Genomic DNA, 20,532 nt, shown 5'->3' with positions numbered 1-20,532 from the left:
GTCTCTCTCCAGCTCTCTGAGCTCCACTATGTCTCTCTCCAGCTCTCTGAGCTCCACCATGTCTCTCTCCAGCTCTCTGAGCTCCACCATGTCTCTCTCCAGCTCTCTGAGCTCCACCATGTCTCTCTCCAGCTCTCTGAGCTCCACCATGTCTCTCTCCAGCTCTCTGAGCTCCACCATGTCTCTCTCCAGCTCTCTGAGCTCCACCATGTCTCTCTCCAGCTCTGTGAATGTATCCCTCTCAATGATGGAGGAGCAGTGCAGTTGTGGAACCTGGGTGTTTTCAGTGTTGTGGGGTGACTATCATGGCTGGGTTCTAACGGGCTCGGCTGTAATTGGCTGGTCTCTAACGCACTCAGCTGTAATTGGCTGGTCTCTAACGCACTCAGCTGTAATTGGGTGGTCTCTAACGGGCTTGGCTGTAATTGGCTGGTCTCTAACAAGCTCGGCTGTAATTGGCTGGTCTCTAACGGGCTCGGCTGTAATTGGCTGGTCTCTAACGCACTCGGCTGTAATTGGCTGGTCTCTAACAGGCTCGGCTGCAATTGGCTGGTCTCGAGTTTCTCTGTAGATTAAGGTCTGAATTCACATATCTCCATGTGCTCCGAGCCACTCCCAGGACGACAGTATGTCTCTATATAACCCTGTTGGACTGTGTCTGAACCGCTCTGAGACAGCATGTCTCTATATAACCCTGTTGGACTGTGTCTGAACCACTCTGAGACAGCATGTCTATATAACCCTGTTGGACTGTGTCTGAACCACTCTGAGACAGTATGTCTCTATATAACCCTGTTGGACTGTGTCTGAACCACTCTGAGACAGTATGTCTCTATATAACCCTGTTGGACTGTGTCTGAACCACTCTGAGACAGTATGTCTCTATATAACCCTGTTGGACTGTGTCTGAACCACTCTGAGACAGTATGTCTCTATATAACCCTGTTGGACTGTGTCTGAACCACTCTGAGACAGTATGTCTCTATATAACCCTGTTGGACTGTGTCTGAACCACTCTGAGACAGTATGTCTCTATATAACCCTGTTGGACTGTGTCTGAACCACTCTGAGACAGCATGTCTCTATATAACCCTGTTGGACTGTGTCTGAACCACTCTGAGACAGTATGTCTCTATATAACCCTGTCTCTAGACAGTATGTCTCTATATAACCCTGTTGGACTGTGTCTGAACCACTCTGAGACAGTATGTCTCTATATAACCCTGTTGGACTGTGTCTGAACCACTCTGAGACAGTATGTCTCTATATAACCCTGTTGGACTGTGTCTGGACAGTATGTCTCTATATAACCCTGTTGGACTACCACTCTGAGACAGTATGTCTCTATATAACCCTGTTGGACTGTGTCTGAACCACTCTGAGACAGTATGTCTCTATATAACCCTGTTGGACTGTGTCTGAACCACTCTGAGACAGTATGTCTCTATATAACCCTGTTGGACTGTGTCTGAACCACTCTGAGACAGTATGTCTCTATATAACCCTGTTGGACTGTGTCTGAACCACTCTGAGACAGTATGTCTCTATATAACCCTGTTGGACTGTGTCTGAACCACTCTGAGACAGTATGTCTCTATATAACCCTGTTGGACTGTGTCTGAACCACTCTGAGACAGTATGTCTCTATATAACCCTGTTGGACTGTGTCTGAACCACTCTGAGACAGTATGTCTCTATATAACCCTGTTGGACTGTGTCTGAACCACTCTGAGACAGTATGTCTCTATATAACCCTGTTGGACTGTGTCTGAACCACTCTGAGACAGTATGTCTCTATATAACCCTGTTGGACTGTGTCTGAACCACTCTGAGACAGTATGTCTCTATATAACCCTGTTGGACTGTGTCTGAACCACTCTGAGACAGTATGTCTCTATATAACCCTGTTGGACTGTGTCTGAACCACTCTGAGACAGTATGTCTCTATATAACCCTGTTGGACTGTGTCTGAACCACTCTGAGACAGTATGTCTCTATATAACCCTGTTGGACTGTGTCTGAACCACTCTGAGACAGTATGTCTCTATATAACCCTGTTGGACTGTGTCTGAACCACTCTGAGACAGCATGTCTCTATATAACCCTGTTGGACTGTGTCTGAACCACTCTGAGACAGTATGTCTCTATATAACCCTGTTGGACTGTGTCTGAACCACTCTGAGACAGTATGTCTCTATATAACCCTGTTGGACTGTGTCTGAACCACTCTGAGACAGTATGTCTCTATATAACCCTGTTGGACTGTGTCTGAACCACTCTGAGACAGTATGTCTCTATATAACCCTGTTGGACTGTGTCTGAACCACTCTGAGACAGTATGTCTCTATATAACCCTGTTGGACTGTGTCTGAACCACTCTGAGACAGTATGTCTCTATATAACCCTGTTGGACTGTGTCTGAACCACTCTGAGACAGTATGTCTCTATATAACCCTGTTGGACTGTGTCTGAACCACTCTGAGACAGTATGTCTCTATATAACCCTGTTGGACTGTGTCTGAACCACTCTGAGACAGTATGTCTCTATATAACCCTGTTGGACTGTGTCTGAACCACTCTGAGACAGTATGTCTCTATATAACCCTGTTGGACTGTGTCTGAACCACTCTGAGACAGTATGTCTCTATATAACCCTGTTGGACTGTGTCTGAACCACTCTGAGACAGTATGTCTCTATATAACCCTGTTGGACTGTGTCTGAACCACTCTGAGACAGTATGTCTCTATATAACCCTGTTGGACTGTGTCTGAACCACTCTGAGACAGTATGTCTCTATATAACCCTGTTGGACTGTGTCTGAACCACTCTGAGACAGTATGTCTCTATATAACCCTGTTGGACTGTGTCTGAACCACTCTGAGACAGTATGTCTCTATATAACCCTGTTGGACTGTGTCTGAACCACTCTGAGACAGTATGTCTCTATATAACCCTGTTGGACTGTGTCTGAACCACTCTGAGACAGCATGTCTCTATATAACCCTGTTGGACTGTGTCTGAACCACTCTGAAGATTCAGCAAATGAAGTCATGTGTTCATGTGTCTGACAGGACAGGACTGGACAGGACGTGCGAGGAGCCTGGCTGCAGTAAGAGTACCGAAATACATTATTCATCTAAGCTGGAGGAATGGGAGAAATGGGGGAGAGGAGCGTGAACGAGGAGAGGAAAGGGAGAGGAGGAGGATGGTGGTAAGGAGGAGGGCGAGGAATTGTGAGGAGAGGGACAGCAGGAGAGTAATTGAAACTCTCTAAGCAGTTCATTTTGGTATTTTTATTGATGATGATGTACTACAGATATAATAGCTGTGTTTCTAAAAACAGAAAGGCTTTCCAATAGTCCTACCTGAAAGTAGAGTTCAGAGGTTATTAATGACTCAAATGGGGACATAAAGGCTTTCCAATAGTCCTACCTGGAACCTGGAAGTAGAGTTCAGAGGTTATTAATGACTCAAATGGGGACATAAAGGCTTTCCAATAGTCCTTCCTGGAAGTAGAGTTCAGAGGTTATCAATGACTCAAATGGGGACATAAAGGCTTTCCAATAGTCCTTCCTGGAAGTAGAGTTCAGAGGTTATTAATGACTCAAATGGGGACATAAAGGCTTTCCAATAGTCCTTCCTGGAAGGAGAGTTCAGAGGTTATTAATGACTCAAACTGGGATATAAAGTCAGACCAGTACTCCTACCTGAAAGTAGAGTTCAGAGGTTATTTATGACTCACAGCTTCTCTGTGCGTGACTGGAGACCTGGGTTAAAGACACATCTTCTCTGTGTGTGAATGGAGGCCTTTGTTAAAGACAACCCTTATGCCCTGCAGGCTGACTAGTCAGTCAGGGAAAGTGTTTAGAACTGAAGAAGAATGTTGGGCCACTAAACAGTCCCTGTCTAGAGACAATGCCAGAAGAGGTAGGGCTGTTATGGGCCCTCATGGGGTGGTTAAGGGGTTGAGTGCAGAGACAATGCCAGACGAGGGCTGTAGAGGTCTGTTATGGGCCCTCATGGGGTGGTTAAGGGGTTGAGTGCAGAGACAATGCCAGACGAGGGCTGTAGAGGTAGGGCTGTTATGGGCCCTCATGGGGTGGTTAAGGGGTTGAGTGCAGAGACAATGCCAGACGAGGGCTGTAGAGGTAGGGCTGTTATGGGCCCTCATGGGGTGGTTAAGGGGTTGAGTGCAGAGACAATGCCAGACGAGGGCTGTAGAGGTAGGGCTGTTATGGGCCCTCATGGGGTGGTTAAGGGGTTGAGTGCAGAGACAATGCCAGACGAGGGCTGTAGAGGTAGGGCTGTTATGGGCCCTCATGGGGTGGTTAAGGGGTTGAGTGCAGAGACAATGCCAGACGAGGGCTGTAGAGGTAGGGCTGTTATGGGCCCTCATGGGGTGGTTAAGGGGTTGAGTGCAGAGACAATGCCAGACGAGGGCTGTAGAGGTAGGGCTGTTATGGGCCCTCATGGGGTGGTTAAGGGGTTGAGTGCAGAGACAATGCCAGACGAGGGCTGTAGAGGTAGGGCTGTTATGGGCCCTAATGGGGTGGTTAAGGGGTTGAGTGCAGAGACAATGCCAGACGAGGGCTGTAGAGGTAGGGCTGTTATGGGCCCTCATGGGGTGGTTAAGGGGTTGAGTGCAGAGACAATGCCAGACGAGGGCTGTAGAGGTAGGGCTGTTATGGGCCCTCATGGGGTGGTTAAGGGGTTGAGTGCAGAGACAATGCCAGACGAGGGCTGTAGAGGTAGGGCTGTTATGGGCCCTCATGGGGTGGTTAAGGGGTTGAGTGCAGAGACAATGCCAGACGAGGGCTGTAGAGGTAGGGCTGTTATGGGCCCTCATGGGGTGGTTAAGGGGTTGAGTGCAGAGACAATGCCAGATGAGGGCTGTAGAGGTAGGGCTGTTATGGGCCCTCATGGGGTGGTTAAGGGGTTGAGTGCAGAGACAATGCCAGACGAGGGCTGTAGAGGTAGGGCTGTTATGGGCCCTCATGGGGTGGTTAAGGGGTTGAGTGCAGAGACAATGCCAGACGAGGGCTGTAGAGGTAGGGCTGTTATGGGTCCTCATGGGGTGGTTAAGGGGTTGAGTGCAGAGACAATGCCAGACGAGGGCTGTAGAGGTAGGGCTGTTATGGGCCCTCATGGGGTGGTTAAGGGGTTGAGTGCAGAGACAATGCCAGACGAGGGCTGTAGAGGTAGGGCTGTTATGGGCCCTCATGGGGTGGTTAAGGGGTTGAGTGTCAGTGTTGTTAGAGCATTGACTTATGACGGTCATTAAGCCAGTCGTTAAGTGGATCCACTATGAACTAGCAAGCCAGCCAGCCGGTCAGTCTATCAGTCAGTGAGTCAGTCAGTCAACAAGTCAACCAGTCAGGCAGCCGTGCAACCAGTCAGGCAGCCATGCAGCCAGCCAGACAGTCAGTCAGTCAACCAGTCAGGAAACAGTCAGGCTACGTTGTAATGGAATCTGACTGACTGTTAGGGAATGTTGCATGACAGGGTGAGACATTACACCTCTGATGAGTTATCAGTCAGCCAGAACCAACCAGGACCAACGAGGACTAACCAGGACCAACCAGTACCAGTCATGACCAACCAGGACCAACCAGGACCAACCAGGACCAACGAGGACCAGTCAGGACCAACCAGGACTAACCAGGAATCACCAGGACCAACCAGGAGCAGTCAGGACCAACCAGGACCAACGAGGACCAGTCAGGACCAACCAGGACTAACCAGGACCAGTCAGGACCAACCAGGACTAACCAGGAATCACCAGGAATCACCAGGACCAACCAGGACTAACCAGGAATCACCAGGAATCACCAGGACCAGTCAGGACCAACCAGGAATCACCAGGAATGACCAGGACCAACCAGGACTAACCAGGAATCACCAGGACCAACCAGGACTAACCAGGAATCACCAGGACCAACCAGGACCAGTCAGGACCAACCAGGACTAACCAGGAATGACCAGGACCAACCAGGACCAGTCAGGACCAACCAGGACCAGTCAGGACCAACCAGGACTAACCAGGATTGACCAGGACCAACCAGGACCAGTCAGGACTAACCAGGACTGACCTGGACCAACCAGGACCAGTCAGAACCAACCAGGACCAAACACGAATCACCAGGACTAACCAGGACTAACCAGGAATCACCAGGACCAACCAGGACTAACCAGGAATCACCAGGACCAACCAGGACTAACCGGGAATGACCAGGACCAACCAGGACTAACCGGGAATGACCAGGAGCAGTCAGAACCAACCAGGACCAAACAGGAATCACCAGGACCAACCAGGACTAACCAGGAATCACCAGGAACAGTCAGAACCAACCAGGACCAAACAGGAATCACCAGGACCAACCAGAAATCACCAGGACCAACCAGGACCAACCAGGACCAGTCAGGACCAACCAGGACTAACCAGGACCGACCAGGACCAGTCAGAACTAACCAGGAATGACCAGGACCAACCAGGACCAGTCAGAACCAACCAGGACCAAACAGGAATCACCAGGACCAACCAGGACCAACCAGGACTAACCAGGAATCACCAGGACCAACCAGGACTAACCAGGAATCACCAGGACCAACCAGGACTAACCGGGAATGACCAGGACCAACCAGGACCAACCAGGACTAACCGGGAATGACCAGGAGCAGTCAGAACCAACCAGGACCAAACAGGAATCACCAGGACCAACCAGGACTAACCAGGAATCACCAGAAACAGTCAGAACCAACCAGGACCAAACAGGAATCACCAGGACCAACCAGGACTAACCAGGAATCACCAGGACCAACCAGGACTAACTGGGAATGACCAGGAGCAGTCAGAACCAACCAGGACTAACCAGGAATCACCAGGACTAACCAGGACCAGTCAGGACCAACCAGGGCTAACCAGGAATGACCAGGACCAACCAGGACCAGTCAGGACCAACCAGGACCAGTCAGGACCAACCAGGACCAAACAGGAATCACCAGGACCAACCAGGACCAGTCAGGACCAACCAGGACTAACCAGGAATCACCAGAAACAGTCAGAACCAACCAGGACCAAACAGGAATCACCAGGACCAACCAGGACTAACCAGGAATCACCAGGACCAACCAGGACTAACTGGGAATGACCAGGAGCAGTCAGAACCAACCAGGACTAACCAGGAATCACCAGGACTAACCAGGACCAGTCAGGACCAACCAGGGCTAACCAGGAATGACCAGGACCAACCAGGACCAGTCAGGACCAACCAGGACCAGTCAGGACCAACCAGGACCAAACAGGAATCACCAGGACCAACCAGGACCAGTCAGGACCAACCAGGACTAACCAGGAATGACCAGGACCAACCAGGACCAGTCAGGACCAACCAGGACTAACCAGGAATGACCAGGACCAACCAGGACCAGTCAGGACCAACCAGGACTAACCAGGAATGACCAGGACCAACCAGGACTAACCAGGAATGACCAGGACCAACCAAGACTAACCAGGAATGAACAGGACCAGTCAGGGCCAACCAGGACTAATCAGGACTGACCAGGACCAACCAGGACCAACCAGGAATAACAAGGACCAGTCAGGACCAACCAGGACCAACCAGGAATAACCAGGACCAAACAGAACCAACCAGGACCAACCAGGAATAAGCAGGACCAGTCAGGACCAACCAGGACCAGTCAGGAATAACCAGGACCAGTCAGGACCAACCAGGACCAGTCAGGAATAACCAGGACCAAACAGGACCGGTCAGGACCATCCAGGAATAACCAGGACCAGTCAGGACCAACCAGGACCAGTCAGGACCAACCAGGACCAGTCAGGACCAACCAGGACCATCCAGGAATAACCAGGACCAGTCAGGACCAGTTAGGACCAAGCAATTCCAGTCAGGACCAACCACAACTAACCAGGAACAATCAGGACCAGCCAGGACCATCCAGGAATAACCAGGACCAGTCAGGACCAACCAGGACCAGTCAGGACCCACCAGGACCAGTCAGGACCAACCAGGACCAGTTAGGACCAAGCAATTCCAGTCAGGACCAACCACGACTAACCAGGACCAATCAGGGCCAGCCAGGACCAACCCAGGTCACTGAATGGAGTGTAGGAGATTAAACTACTACTACACTAACATTACATTACCCTAAACACATTGTTTAGCAACATTACCCTGAAGACATATGTACTGAGTTTGTCTACCTTCATTATTCTACATTACCACCAATACACAGCAAGTTACATTTCCCTACATTACCCTACCAATAGACACAGCTGGGTTTGTCTAGTGACATTTCCTACATTACCCTACCAATAGACACAGCTGGGTTTGTCTAGTGACATTTCCTACATTACCCTACCAATAGACACAGCTGGGTTTGTCTAGTGATATTTCCTACATTACCCTACCAATAGACACAGCTGGGTTTGTCTAGTGACATTTCCTACATTACCCTACCAATAGACACAGCTGGGTTTGTCTAGTGATATTTCCTACATTACCCTACCAATAGACACAGCTGGGTTTGTCTAGTGACATTTCCTACATTACCCTACCAATAGACACAGCTGGGTTTGTCTAGTGACATTTCCTACATTACCCTACCAATAGACACAGCTGGGTTTGTCTAGTGACATTTCCTACATTACCCTACCAATAGACACAGCTGGGTTTGTCTAGTGATATTTCCTACATTACCCTACCAATAGACACAGCTGGGTTTGTCTAGTGACATTTCCTACATTACCCTACCAATAGACACAGCTGGGTTTGTCTAGTGACATTTCCTACATTACCCTACCAATAGACACAGCTGGGTTTGTCTAGTGACATTTCCTACATTACCCTACCAATAGACACAGCTGGGTTTGTCTGGTGACATTTCCTACATTACCCTACCAATAGACACAGCTGGGTTTGTCTGGTGACATTTCCTACATTACCCTACCAATAGACACAGCTGGGTTTGTCTAGTGACATTTCCTACATTACCCTATATTTGTTATGGCTCTACCAGGCCTTAACAGGAAGCTTATTAAGTTAAAATACAGCATAATAATTTTTTATAAGATTTCATTTTTGCTTTCTTACGATGACAAAAACATACAGTGCCTTCGGGAAGGATTCAGACCCTTTCAGCTTTTCTACATGTTGTTACGTTACAGGCTTATTTTTATGTTAACATGGATTTGAAAACAATCTCAGAAATCTACACACACAACCCTATAATGACAAAGTAAAAACAGGTTTCTAGAATGTTTCTAGAATACCAAGTTTACATAAGTATTCAGACCCTTGCCTTCAGACAAAAAATGAAGCTCAGGTGCATCCTGTTTCAATTGATCACCCTTGAGATGTTTCTACAACTTGATTGGAGACCACCTGTGGTAAATTCAACTGATTAGACATGATTTGGAAAGGCACACACCTGTCTATATAAGGTCCCACAGTTGACAGTGCATGTCAGAGCAAAAACCAAACCATGAGGTCAAAGGAATCCCAGCATATCCACCCATCCTGCCTGTCTCACCTGCTCTGACCCACATTTTGTCACGTGGAGTTCCAGGTCTCCGGTAGCTCTGGAACTGCCAATCTGCGGTCAACAAGGCAGAGTTCATCTCAGCCTATGCCTCCCTCCAGTCCCTCGACTTCTTGGCACTGACGGAAACATGGATCACCACAGACAACACTGCTACTCCTACTGCTCTCTCTTCGTCCGCCCACGTGTTCTTGCACACCCCGAGAGCGTCTGGTCAGCGGGGTGGTGGCACCGGGATCCTCATCTCTCCCAGGTGGTCATTCTCTCTTTCTCCCCTTACCCATCTGTCTATCGCCTCCTTTGAATTCCATGCTGTCACAGTTACTAGCCCTTTCAAGCTTAACATCTTTATGATTTATCGCCCTCCAGGTTCCCTCGGAGAGTTCATCAATGAGCTTGATGCCTTGATAAGCTCCTTTCCTGAGGACGGCTCACCTCTCACAGTTCTGGGCGACTTTAACCTCCCCACGTCTACCTTTGACTCTTTCCTCTCTGCCTCCTTATTTCCACTCATCTCCTCTTTTGACCTCACCCTCTCACCTTCCCCCCTACTCACAAGGCAGGCAATACGCTCGACCTCATCTTTACTAGATGCTGTTCTTCCACTAACCTCATTGCAACTCCCCTCCAAGTCTCCGACCACTACCTTGTATCCTTTTCCCTCTCGCTCTCATCCAACACCTCCCACACTGCCCCTACTCGGATGGTATCGCGCCATCCCAACCTTCGCTCTCTCTCCCCCGCTACTCTCTCCTCTTCCATCCTATCATCTCTTCCCTCCGCTCAAACCTTCTCCCACCTATCTCCTGATTCTGCCTCCTCAACCCTCCTCTCCTCCCTCTCTGCATCCCTTGACTCTCTATGTCCCCTATCCTCCAGGCCGGCTCGGTCCTCCCCTCCCGCTCCGTGGCTCGATGACTCATTGCGAGCTCACAGAACAGGGCTCCGGGCAGCCGAGCGGAAATGGAGGAAAACTCGCCTCCCTGCGGACCTGGCATCCTTTCACTCCCTCCTCTCTACATTTTCCTCCTCTGTCTCTGCTGCTAAAGCCACTTTCTACCACGCTAAATTCCAAGCATCTGCCTCTAACCCTAGGAAGCTCTTTGCCACCTTCTCCTCCCTCCTGAATCCTCCTCCCCCCCCCCTCCTCCCTCTCTGCAGATGACTTCGTCAACCATTTTGAAAAGAAGGTCGACGACATCCGATCCTCGTTTGCTAAGTCAAACGACACCGCTTGTTCTGCTCACACACTGCCCTACCCTGTGCTCTGACCTCTTTCTCCCCTCTCTCTCCAGATGAAATCTCGCGTCTTGTGACGGCCGGCCGCCCAACAACCTGCCCGTTTGACCCTATCCCCTCCTCTCTTCTCCAGACCATTTCCGGAGACCTTCTCCCTTACCTCACCTCGCTCATCAACTCATCCCTGACCGCTGGCTACGTCCCTTCCGTCTTCAAGAGAGCGAGAGTTGCACCCCTTCTGAAAAAACCTACACTCGATCCCTCCGATGTCAACAATTACAGACCAGTATCCCTTCTTTCTTTTCTCTCCAAAACTCTTGAACGTGCCGTCCTTGGCCAGCTCTCCCGCTATCTCTCTCTGAATGACCTTCTTGATCCAAATCAGTCAGGTTTCAAGACTAGTCATTCAACTGAGACTGCTCTCCTCTGTATCACGGAGGCGCTCCGCACTGCTAAAGCTAACTCTCTCTCCTCTGCTCTCATCCTTCTAGATCTATCGGCTGCCTTCGATACTGTGAACCATCAGATCCTCCTCTCCACCCTCTCCGAGTTGGGCATCTCCGGCGCGGCCCATGCTTGGATTGCGTCCTACCTGACAGGTCGCTCCTACCAGGTGGCGTGGCGAGAATCTGTCTCCTCACCACGCGCCCTCACCACTGGTGTCCCCAGGGCTCTGTTCTTGGCCCTCTCCTATTCTCGCTATACACCAAGTCACTTGGCTCTGTCATAACCTCACATGGTCTCTCTTATCATTGCTATGCAGACGACACACAATTAATCTTCTCCTTTCCCCCTTCTGATGACCAGGTGGCGAATCGCATCTCTGCATGTCTGGCAGACATATCAGTGTGGATGACGGATCAGCACCTCAAGCTGAACCTCGGCAAGACGGAGCTGCTCTTCCTCCCGGGGAAGGACTGCCCGTTCCATGATCTCGCCATCACGGTTGACAACTCCATTGTGTCCTCCTCCCAGAGCGCCAAGAACCTTGGCGTGATCCTGGACAACACCCTGTCGTTCTCAACCAACATCAAGGCGGTGGCCCGTTCCTGTAGGTTCATGCTCTACAACATCCGCAGAGTACGACCCTGCCTCACACAGGAAGCGGCGCAGGTCCTAATCCAGGCACTTGTCATCTCCCGTCTGGATTACTGCAACTCGCTGTTGGCTGGGCTCCCTGCCTGTGCCATTAAACCCCTTCAACTCATCCAGAACGCCGCAGCCCGTCTGGTGTTCAACCTTCCCAAGTTCTCTCACGTCACCCCGCTCCTCCGTTCTCTCCACTGGCTTCCAGTTGAAGCTCGCATCCGCTACAAGACCATGGTGCTTGCCTACGGAGCTGTGAGGGGAACGGCACCTCAGTACCTCCAGGCTCTGATCAGGCCCTACACCCAAACAAGGGCACTGCGTTCATCCACCTCTGGCCTGCTCGCCTCCCTACCACTGAGGAAGTACAGCTCCCGCTCAGCCCAGTCAAAACTGTTCGCTGCCCTGGCCCCCCAATGGTGGAACAAACTCCCTCACGACGCCAGGACAGCGGAGTCAATCACCACCTTCCGGAGACACCTGAAACCCCACCTCTTTAAGGAATACCTAGGATAGGATAAGTAATCCCTCTCACCCCCCCCCCTTAAGTTTTAGATGCACTATTGTAAAGTGACTGTTCCACTGGATGTCATAAGGTGAATGCACCAATTTGTAAGTCGCTCTGGATAAGAGCGTCTGCTAAATGACTTAAATGTAATGTAAATGATATCCACCCATCCTGCCTGTCTCACCTGCTCTGACCCACATGATCCCAACATATCCACCCATCCTGCCTGTCTCACCTGCTCTGACCCACATGATCCCAACATATCCACCCATCCTGCCTGTCTCACCTGCTCTGACCCACATGATCCCAACATATCCACCCATCCTGCCTGTCTCACCTGCTCTGACCCACATGATCCCAACATATCCACCCATCCTGCCTGTCTCACCTGCTCTAACCAACATGATCCCAACTTATCCACCCATCCTGCCTGTCTCACCTGCTCTGACCCACATGTTCCCAACATATCCACCCATCCTGCCTGTCTCACCTGCTCTGACCCACATGTTCCCAACATATCCACCCATCCTGCCTGTCTCACCTGCTCTGACCCACATGTTCCCAACATATCCACCCATCCTGCCTGTCTCACCTGCTCTGACCCACATGATCCCAACATATCCACCCATCCTGCCTGTCTCACCTGCTCTGACCCACATGTTCCCAACATATCCACCCATCCTGCCTGTCTCACCTGCTCTGACCCACATGATCCCAACATATCCACCCATCCTGCCTGTCTCACCTGCTCTGACCCACATGTTCCCAACATATCCACCCATCCTGCCTGTCTCACCTGCTCTGACCCACATGTTCCCAACATATCCACCCATCCTGCCTGTCTCACCTGCTCTGACCCACATGTTCCCAACATATCCACCCATCCTGCCTGTCTCACCTGCTCTGACCCACATGTTCCCAACATATCCACCCATCCTGCCTGTCTCACCTGCTCTGACCCACATGTTCCCAACATATCCACCCATCCTGCCTGTCTCACCTGCTCTGACCCACATGATCCCAACATATCCACCCATCCTGCCTGTCTCACCTGCTCTGACCCACATGTTCCCAACATATCCACCCATTCTGCCTGTCTCACCTGCTCTGACCCACATGTTCCCAACATATCCACCCATCCTGCCTGTCTCACCTGCTCTGACCCACATGTTCCCAACATATCCACCCATCCTGCCTGTCTCACAATCACATTTAGCTCCTTCCTCATCATTTGAATATCTCCAGTGTTTGTAATATTTTATGCCATATAGCCCCCATACTCAACTGGTGGCCCGCGGACCAGATCCGGACCCAGAACAGAGTCAATACGGACTGGTCATTTGATTCATCCACTGTCTGATGGAGGGTCATTTGATTCATCCACTGTCTGATGGAGAGGCATTTGATTCATCCCCTGTCTGATGGAGGGTCATTTGATTCATCCACCGTCTGATGGAGAGGCATTTGATTCATCCACTGTCTTACCGATGGAGGGTCATTTGATTCATCCACTGTCTGATGGAGAGTCATTTGATTCATCCACTGTCTGATGGAGAGGCATTTGATTCATCCACTGTCTGATGGAGAGTCATTTGAAACCCATTGGGTATCTCACCGCGCCCCCAAATGCCCCGTCTTGAAATATGCAGATAGACGGATTAAAGTAAACTTCTGACAGGCATCTTTCCTCCTCCACCCAGAACTTATAGTTTATATCAAGACAATTAGATCTGAAAGCTTTTAGACAACCGCAATGTTGAAGGAATTCTATTTGAGTCAGAAAACATTACTCATATGATAGGTAAGATATCCTCACTAGGGTACTTGGGACGTGAGCTTCCCACCTGGCCAACATCCCAGTGAAATTGCAGAGCGCCAAATTCAAAAACAGAAATACTCATTATAAAAATTACAAGTGTTATACATCGGTTTGAAGATGAACCAGTTAATCCAACCACGGTGTCAGATTTCAAAAAGGCTTTACGGTGAAAGCAAACCATGAGATTATCTGAGAACAGCGCCCAGCAGAACAATAATTACAAACAGTAACCAGCCAAGTAGAAGTTTCACAGGGCAGAGAGAAAATAATCACTTACCTTTGATGATCTCCATATGGTTGCACTCAGAAGACATTAATTTACTCACGAAATGTTCGTTTTGTTCGATAAAGTCCCTCTTTATATCCAAAAACCTCCGTTTTGTTTGCGAGTTTTCTTCAGTAATCCACAGGCTCAAACACAGGCAGAAGAAAAATCCAAATAGTATCCGTGAAGTACGTAGAAACATTTCAAACGATGTTCATAATCAATCCTCAGGTTGTTTTAAGCCTAAATAATCGATAATATTTCAACTGGACAATAACATCGTCAATATAAAAGGTAAACAAGAAAGGCTCTCGCTTGGGTCTCGTGAAAAACCTCTGGGACACGGCAGTGTCCACACATTCAGAGAGGTCTTACTCCCTCATTTTTCAGAATACAAGCCTGAAATAATTCCTAAAGACTATTGACATCTAGTGGAAGGCATAGGAAGTGCAATTTGAGTCAATGGATACTGTAAAGGCATTCAAAATAAAAAATAAATCCCACTTCCTGGATGGATTTTTCTCAGGTTTTCGACCTGCCAAATCAGTTCTGTTATACTCACAGACATTATTTTTAACAGTTTTGGAAACTTTAGAGTGTTTTCTATCCAAATCTACCACTTACATGCATATCCTAGCGTCTGGGCCTGAGTAGCAGCCAGTTTATTTTGGGCACGCTTTTCATCCGGAGGTGAAAATATTGCCCCCTACCTAGAGAAGATATCACATCCTGCAGAGAGCCAATCCACCTGACAATCTCTTAGAAAAAAATATAAACTATTGGAAGCAAAACTAAAAAAGAAGTGATATTTGCACAAGGTAGAGGAGTGTTGGAACATAACTAATGGAATTACTGTTAATGACAATTTATGATAAGAAACTAATGTACAGAATTCATTATTACAAGAGACAACATTCACAAATTCTACAGTACAATGGCAGAGTCATGTCTGATGTGTGAAACGAATAGTTTCTCAATGATTCATGCCTTCTGGGATCCTATTTAGCAGCTGGTGTTTCTAACAGCTTCCCTCCTGTTGTCATGTGGTTTAGCTGGGACATACAGTATTCCTGCTAGTAGAGCTGATAGCCTGGTAACTGTGTGTCAGTATTCCTGTTAGTAGAGCTGATAGCCTGGTAACTGTGTCAGTATTCCTGTTAGTAGAGCTGATAGCCTGGTAACTGTGTCAGTATTCCTGCTAGTAGAGCTGATAGCCTGGTAACTGTGTCAGTATTCCTGTTGTTCATGTGGTTTAGCTGGGACATACAGTACTCCTGCTAGTAGAGCTGATAGCCTGGTAACTGTGTCAGTATTCCTGCTAGTAGAGCTGATAGCCTGGTAACTGTGTCCGTATTCCTGTTGTTCATGTGGTTTAGCTGGGACATACAGTACTCCTGCTAGTAGAGCTGATAGCCTGGTAACTGCAGTATTCCTGAGTAGAGCTGATAGCCTGGTAACTGTGTCAGTCAGTATTCCTGTTAGTAGAGCTGATAGCCTGGTAACTGTGTCAGTATTCCTGTTAGTAGAGCTGATAGCCTGGTAACTGTGTCAGTATTCCTGTTGTTTATGTGGTTTAGCTGGGACATACAGTATTCCTGTTAGTAGAGCTGATAGCCTGGTAACTGTGTCAGTATTCCTGTTAGTAGAGCTGATAGCCTGGTAACTGTGTCAGTATTCCTGCTAGTAGAGCTGATAGCCTGGTAACTGTGTCAGTACTCCTGCTAGTAGAGCTGATAGCCTGGTAACTGTGTCAGTATTCCTGTTGTTTATGTGGTTTAGCTGGGACATACAGTATTCCTGCTAGTAGAGCTGATAGCCTGGTAACTGTGTCAGTATTCCTGTTAGTAGAGCTGATAGCCTGGTAACTGTGTCAGTATTCCTGCTAGTAGAGCTGACAGGGTAAAGGTTTAGGGTTAAGGTAAGGGTTAAGGTAAGGGTTAATGTAGGTCTTAGGGTAAGGGTAAAGGTTTAGGGTTAAGGTTTAGGGTTTAGGGTTAAGGTTTAGGGTTCAGGGTTTTAAGGTTAAGGTAAGGGTTAAGGTAAGGGTTAAGGTAAGGGTTAATGTAGGTCTTAGGGTAAGGGTAAAGGTTTAGAGTTAAGGTAAGGGTTAATGTAGGTGTTAAGGTAAGGGTAAAGGTTTAGGGTTAAGGTTTAGGGTTAAGGTAAGGGTTAATGTAGGTCTTAGGGTAAGGGAAACGTTTAGGGTTAAGGTTTAGGGTTAGGTTAAGGGTTAATGTAGGTGTTAAGGTAAGGATAAAGGTTTAGGGTTAAGGTTTAGGGTTTACATTTCAGGTTTAGGGTTTAGGGTTAAGGTTTAGGGTTAAGGTTTAGGGTTTAGGGTTAAGGTTTAAGGTTTAGGGTTAAGGTTTAGGGTTTAGGGTTAAGGTTTACATTTCAGGTTTAGGGTTAAGGTTTACAGTTTGGGATTAAGGTTTAGGGTTCAGGTTTAGGGTTTAGGGTTAAGGTTTAGGGTTAAGGTAAGGGTTAATGTAGGTGTTAAGGTAAGGATAACGGTTTAGGGTTAAGGGTTATGGTTAAAATATATCCAATATCCTGTCCACAAAGCACTAGCAAGCCCCAAGCCTACTAGATGGTAATAGTGCTCACCGTTGCCCCTATAATGGTCGGTTTTGAAGGCGACTAGCAAGCCCCAAGCCTACTTGATGGTAATAGTGCTCACCGTTGCCCCTATGATGGTCGGTTTTGAAGGCGACTAGCAAGCCCCAAGCCTACTTGATGGTAATAGTGCTCACCGTTGCCCCTATAATGGTCGGTTTTGAAGGCGATTCTCGACGTCCTGGGGATCTGGACGGACGTTGGATTTCTCCTTTGAACTGATTCGACCTGGCTGCACAGGGAGTTCACCTGAGCCTCTGGGGCAGTAGAGCTGAGAGGGGGTGGGGGCAGTAGAGCTGAGAGGGGCGGGGGCAGTAGAGCTGAGAGGGGGCGGGGGCAGTAGAACTGAGAGGGGCGGGGGCAGTAGAGCTGAGAGGGGGTGGGGGCAGTAGAGCTGAGAGGGGTGGGGCAGTAGAGCTGAGAGGGGGTGGGGGCAGTAGAGCTGAGAGGGGCGGGGGCAGTAGAGCTGAGAGGGGAACTGAGAGGGGCGGGGGCAGTAGAACTGAGAGGGGGCGGGGGCAGTAGAGCTGAGAGGGGGTGGGGGCAGTAGAGCTGAGAGGGGGTGGGGCAGTAGAGCTGAGAGGGGGTGGGGGCAGTAAAGCTGAGAGGGGGTGGGGGCAGTAGAGCTGAGAGGGGGTGGGGGCAGTAGAGCTGAGAGGGAGCTGGGGGCAGTAGAGCTGAGAGGGGGCGGGGGCAGTAGAGCTGAGAGGGGGAGGGGGCAGTAGAGCTGAGAGGGGAGGGGGCAGTAGAGCTGAGAGGGGGTGGGGGCAGTAGAGCTGAGAGGGGGCGGGGGCAGTAGAGCTGAGAGGGGGCGGGGGCAGTAGAGCTGAGAGGGGGCGGGGGCAGTAGAGCTGAGAGGGGGCGGGGGCAGTAGAACTGAGAGGGGGCGGGGGCAGTAGAGCTGAGAGGGGGCGGGGGCAGTAGAGCTGAGAGGGGTTGGGGGCAGTAGAGCTGAGAGGGGGTGGGGGCAGTAGAGCTGAGAAGGGTTGGGGGCAGTAGAGCTGAGAGGGGGTGTGGGGCAGTAGAGCTGAGGGGGTGTGGGGCAGTAGAGCTGAGAGGGGGGGTGGGGGCAGTAGAGCTGAGAAGGGTTGGGGGCAGTAGAGCTGAGAGGGGGTGGGGGCAGTAGAGCTGAGGGGGTGTGGGGCAGTAGAGCTGAGAGGGGGTGGGGGCAGTAGAGCTGAGAGGGTTGGGGGCAGTAGAGCTGAGAGGGGGTGGGGGCAGTAGAGCTGAGGGGGTGTGGGGCAGTAGAGCTGAGAGGGGGTGGGGGCAGTAGAGCTGAGAGGGGGTGGGGGCAGTAGAGCTGAGAGGGGCTGGGGGCAGTAGAGCTGAGAGGGGTGGGGGCAGTAGAGCTGAGAGGGGGTGGGGGCAGTAGAGCTGAGAGGGGGGCAGGGGGCAGTAGAGCTGAGAGGGGGTGGGGGCAGTAGAGCTGAGAGAGGGGCTGAGAGGGGCTGGGGGCAGTAGAGCTGAGAGGGGGTGGGGCAGTAGAGCTGAGAGGGGGTGGGGGCAGTAGAGCTGAGAGGGGGTGGGGCAGTAGAGCTGAGAGGGGTGGGGGCAGTAGAGCTGAGAGGGGGGGGGCAGTAGAGCTGAGAGGGGATGGGGGCAGTAGAGCTGAGAGGGGTGGGGGCAGTAGAGCTGAGAGGGGGGGGTTGGGGCAGTAGAGCTGAGAGGGGCTGGGGGCAGTAGAGCTGAGAGGGGCTGGGGGCAGTAGAGCTGAGAGGGGGTGGGGTCAGTAGAGCTGAGAGGGGGCGGGGGCAGTAGAGCTGAGAGGGGGCGGGGGCAGTAGAGCTGAGAGGGGGCGGGGCAGTAGAGCTGAGAGGGGGTGGGGCAGTAGAGCTGAGAGGGGGTGGGGGCAGTAGAGCTGAGAGGGGTGGGGGCAGTAGAGCTGAGAGGGGTTGGGGGCAGTAGAGCTGAGAGGGGGTGGGGCAGTAGAGCTGAGAGGGGTGGGGGCAGTAGAGCTGAGAGGGGGTGGGGGCAGTAGAGCTGAGAGGGGGTGGGGGCAGTAGAGCTGAGAGGGGTGGGGGCAGTAGAGCTGAGAGGGGTGGGGGCAGTAGAGCTGAGAGGGGGTGGGGGCAGTAGAGCTGAGAGGGGTTGCGGGACAGTAAGGATGAGAACAGGGAGACATATGTGGTATGTGTGTGTGGCTGTGATAACAGCCCCTGTGTCAGTGAGTAGTGGACTGGAGCAGGGGAGGAGGAGGAGAGAGGGAGGGAGGAGGAGAGAGGGAGGGAGGAGGTTTCAGTTTCATCGGTCATTGGCCCAAACTGAATGTTTTATTTAATCTTTATTTAACTAGACAAGTCAGTTAAGAACACATTCTTATTCATGCTTGGCCCTCCTATGTTGAACATAATAAACGTCTCTCTATCCTCTGGATCTGCACCAAACTCACTAAAAGAAGCATTAATAAAGCCTCTCCTGAAAAAGCCAAACCTTGAACCGGAAAATCAACAAAAAAATATTGTCTCTGCATCTGTCCTCGTGCTCCTAGATCTTAGTGAAACCTTCGACACCATCGATCACCACATTCTTCTGGAGAGATTGTAAACCCTAATTGGTCTCCAAGAACAAGTTCTGGCCTGGATCAGATCTTATCTGTCGGAGAGATATCAGTTAGTCTCTGTGGATGGTCTGTCCTCCGCAGACTGTTAAAGCTCCCAACTCACTGCTTTACTGACCACGTTTCCATCTCCCCGTCAGAGAGATATCAGTTAGTCTCTGTGGATGGTCTGTCCTCCGCAGACTGTTAAAGCTCCCAACTCACTGCTTTACTGACCACGTTTCCATCTCCCCGTCAGAGAGATATCAGTTAGTCTCTGTGGATGGTCTGTCCTCCGCAGACTGTTAAAGCTCCCAACTCACTGCTTTCCTGACCACGTTTCCATCTGAAACAGATCTTCAACCGGTCAAACCAACAAACCGAGTTTTCACATCCCATAATATACACATTTCACCTCTTGACACACAGTGGGTGCAAAACAAATGTGTTTCTCTCTCATAATTGGATCAATGAGATGGACACCTGTAGTATGTACAGAAAATAATATATATATATATATATATACAACATGTCCCCCGCAGGTGATCTTCAGACGCGTCTCCAACATCAGTCACATGGTGCTGAGGTCTGATCTTCCAACAGTGAAACACAGTACCTTTCTAGACAATGTGCCGGACGGTAACTATAGATGTGGTCAATGTACCCCGTGTAACTTTACCAACAAATGCACAATGTTGAATCACCCTATCACGGGCAAGACAGTCTCCAGTCTCCAGTATCTATGCTGCAGTAGTCTATGTGCCGGGGGGCCAGGGTCAGTCTGTCTTATCTGGTGTAATTCTCCAGTCGTATCTGTTGTCCTGTGTGATCTTAGATACGCTCCCTCTAATTCTCCCATCTCTCTCTCTCCGTCCTCCCGAGGGCCTGAGCCCTGGGACCG

This window comes from Oncorhynchus gorbuscha, unplaced genomic scaffold (assembly GCF_021184085.1).
Source record: "Oncorhynchus gorbuscha isolate QuinsamMale2020 ecotype Even-year unplaced genomic scaffold, OgorEven_v1.0 Un_scaffold_687, whole genome shotgun sequence".
NCBI lineage: Eukaryota > Metazoa > Chordata > Actinopteri > Salmoniformes > Salmonidae > Oncorhynchus > Oncorhynchus gorbuscha.
This window is presented reverse-complemented; position numbering follows the sequence as displayed.